The sequence below is a fragment of the Prunus persica genome, chromosome G6 (genome assembly GCF_000346465.2).
Source record: "Prunus persica cultivar Lovell chromosome G6, Prunus_persica_NCBIv2, whole genome shotgun sequence".
Classification (NCBI taxonomy): Eukaryota; Viridiplantae; Streptophyta; class Magnoliopsida; order Rosales; family Rosaceae; genus Prunus; species Prunus persica.
The window spans coordinates 11198972-11203090 of NC_034014.1; the positions used below are offsets into that span (position 1 = coordinate 11198972).

The 4119-nt window shown below is 37.6% G+C and overlaps 1 pseudogene; it reads right to left on the reverse strand.

Annotated features, from left to right (window-relative positions):
* Positions 347–3764, reverse strand: LOC18773869 (annotated as a pseudogene).

Consider the following 4119-nt stretch of genomic DNA (forward strand, 5'->3'; position numbering starts at 1 on the left):
CCATTATGTTAGTGAAAAGGGATTTCCGGATTACTTTATTCAACTTTTTTTGTTGTTGCAAAAATAGTTTCAAATGCAGGAAAAATTCGAAAATCATGGATAACTTTTCTTCATTTAATATTTTTAAATAACTTTATAATTTAATTTTTTAGAACAATTTGATATAAAAAAATGAAATTCCATAAATATAATTTCATGTGAGACATAGGTGGGTATTTATAGAGTTTGGAATGAGTTTTGGGTTGGATATGATTTAGATTAATTTAAAATATTATTTTAACCGTTGAATCTTTTTTGTACCGTTAAAATAGCTTGGATTTAATATAAATCGTTGATTTGGGTTATTGTTGGAATAAATAAATAAAATATTTCGACACCAGTGCACGACAGCTTTTGCAGCACCAGTAGTGCGACACATGGCGCCCCATTGATTCCTTCTTGCACGTGGGGTGCATCAGCCTTGAGTGGGCTCCACCAAAAAGTTTTCCAGTCCAGATAATAGCTGGACTAATATTTGACCCCAAGTATACAAATGAATTGTTTCTCTTGGGCAATTCATTTGTGTAAACCTAGTTGTCATCAAAGTTCAAGTCATTGCATTTCTGGCACGCATTTTCTGAAACGACAACCAAAGGCAGAGGCTAATTATTTGCTTAAGTAAATTACAATATGTAAACATATTTGTGCTATGATCAAATACAGAGTAAACTTTCCTTTACATAGATCCACATCCTGACTAATATTAATTCACTTCATTTGCATCCGCAATCAAAGCAATCTCTTCATATTCTGAAGCACTTGATGCACAGGGACTTGGATTGTCCCCACCGACTTCATCTGCAGGAATTTGTTGTGGATATAAGGAAGGCCTTGGAGGCATTTGAAGGTTCTCAATGTCTCCTTCGAACATCTCCACTACTTTTTTCATTGAAGGGCGTTCACTGGGCTTCATTTGTATGCACCACAATCCCACCATCATCATCTTCTTTACAATCTTCTTTTCCTCATCTGTGGCGTCATCTCTTATTTCTATGTCCTTTCCTTTATTCAACTGATCAGAAACCCATGTCGGAAAGTAGATTTGGCTCAATTGGCTTGATTGTTCTATACCCGCATTCAAGTTCTTCCTTCTACCAGCCATTTCCATCAATAGCATTCCGAAACTATACACATCGGCTTTGTATGAAACACCTCCAATGTTTTTATAGAACAATTCTGGAGCTATGTATCCCATGGTTCCTCTTGCTGCAGTCAAAGATACAATGCTATTATCCAATGGGTATAGCCTTGCTAACCCAAAATCAGAGACCTTGGGAGTAAAATTCTCGTCTAGAAGGATGTTGTGAGGCTTGATGTCAAAGTGCAAAATTTGCATGTCACAGCCTTGATGGAGATATTCAATACCACAGCCACTCCAAGTGCGATTTCAAATATTTTCTGGCAACTTAAAGACACATCTCTTTGTTGAGAAAAAATGTATTTCTCAAGAGACCCATTAAGCATGAAATCATATACAAGAGCACGTTTTGAACCTTCAACACAGACGCCAATAAGTCGCACCACGTTAACATGGCGAATCCTTCCAATGGTAGCAACTTCATTGATAAAGTCTTGCCCATCATTAGTTTTGGACTTGCCTAACAGCTTGATGGCTACAAGGCGACCGCTGCGGAGCTTTGCTTTGTATACAGAGCCATAGCCTCCTTCCCCCAATCTGTCCTAAAAACCTTTGGCCATCTTTTTGATGTCTGAGTAAGAGTACCTTATTGGCATGAGATTATTATTACTCCTTAGAAAGTCTTCTATATTGTCATACATTGACAAGTGCCTTCTTCGCCATTTATATATTAGCAGTGCAGTTACAAAGGGAAAACCAAATGAAAATTTGGCTGCTACGTATAGTGCTGCATGGTCCACAAAAAAGGAATTAATAGGAAGGATAATAATTTACTATAATAATAATAATAATATACTACTCTTCAAACCCATCTCAACCATGTAAATTTTTATTATTCCCTTAAATCTAAATAATAATGTTTCAGTGAGATCAACACAAGTGTTCTCTTACCAAGGTAAACAATTGCGCAGACCACAATCTCACGGTAAAAGTTGAGACACATAGGGTGGAAGTACCTATAAATAGAGTCAATAACCAATTCTGCAACATTAGTGAAGACATGGATTAACAACTCGACTACGGTGGCAAGCGAAATGCCAAAGACATATCATAAGTAGAGGGAACCACTCACCTAGAGAATCGATTATCAACTCTATTATCATGAACCAGCGTGCTACATTGAAAAGAAAATAGTAACTTTAGCTTAGTAACATGGTATCATGACCTCCAAGGATAAAACTGATATTTAGCCATAGTTTCAGATGGTACTATAGTAAATAAGCCTTCTTTAATATATAATTTATAATTTTAAGGTTCGACAATTGTCTAACCTTCTTCTGGTGAGCATTGAATTCCATTGCCGTTGCGGTTCAGCCTGCAAGATTCCCCTGATCTGCACGTTACTTTACATGCATGATGAAGCCATGAGAGTTCAAAGCCATGCGCTATTTCATTATATAATCCTTTGCAAGACGTCATGTGCTCCTCAGTTGAAGGGGACACCATAACCATTTGTGTTATTTTGCAGGAATCCCCCAAATTGTATGAACTTGGGCCATTCACAAAGCCACGCCCAACCCAAAATTGTAGGAAATAAGAATATGTTATTAAATTGGAGAAAGAAGAATTGGAAGAAGAATAGTTGTTGACTCCACTGATGCATGGAGCTGTTTCAACAATGAGATCGGAAGGATTCATTGGATTTTCACAGCTCAGGAAGATTATAGACATTAATGATGATGTTGGGTCGTAAGGACGTGCACAACCAGAGTAATTAGAAAAGTTGAAGGGGGCCAAGGAGTAGAGTGGGTGGGAGAAGTAGTTGTCCTTGATCTTGTGAACACCAACATCCACAAGTCGGATTGTGAAGTTATTGTAATTGATTGCTTGTACATAATACTTTCCTGATAACAAGGATAGCACTGCATGATGAGTAGTACCATTTCCCTTGGCCTCACAAGATAGCTCGAACCTTTTGTTGCCGCAGTGTTTAGAGTCTCCTTTCAATCGGAATGGATAGCTTATGTTAATATTTCCACAAGAACGGGTACAATCAGAGTTATCATGAGCTTTATTAGCTGTAAAATTATTGGAAGCTGTTTGGGAACAAGAGGAAGGAACATGAAGAAGAAGAAGAAGAAGAAGAAGGAGCACTGTGTAAGCAGCAAATAGGAGACTTCCTCCAGACATGCTGTCAGAGCACAAGGGATATTTCCAATTTAGTGCAGTTTAACTCTTTAAAGAGATAATTGAAAGTCCTCTTTTTTTTTCTTTTTTTTTTGCACAATCAGATAAATTTTAAGAGATCACCCGTCGGCCATTGACTAAAATATCCAGAAGGAGTGGGGCCCATGTCATCTGAAGTAATCCACACAAAAACGAAACCCAAGTCCATATCATATCATCTTCAAGGATATTTGTACTCTGCAAATAATTTCTTGCCATCATGAATTTCTCACGGTGGTTGCTCATGATAGCCGTAATAGTAGTAGATGCACTCAATGGTGGAGTAGGCCATGAAGATTGCAGAGAAACAAGATGTCACCCCTACGGCCCAGCCATCCGATTCCCATTTCGACTTAAGGGTAGGCAGCCAATCCATTGTGGCTTCCGGGGCTTTGATGTTTCATGCACTGACGACAACGAGACTATGTTTACGCTGTCTTTGGTGATTATTGTTCTGTTTATCTGTTTTGATGTACTTCATCTGGTGGTAGGGTAAAGTTCTCTATTGACTTAAAAATCATTGGTAATTAATCAACAAGTCAACTTCCTTTTTGTGTGCAAGCGTGCCATTGTTAACGGTTAAAACCTTAACAGACTATGAAATGTAATAACTTGGTATGAAATGTAATAATTTGAACCCCAAGCTATTGACTTTGATCAAATAACTGTGAATTTAAGTGAGGAATATCTCCCAAGTAAGTTCTTTTCTTGCCTCAAACAGGTGAGGACTTTATAATTTCCCACAATAAAACTAGTAAGTCTAGGCATAATAAGTA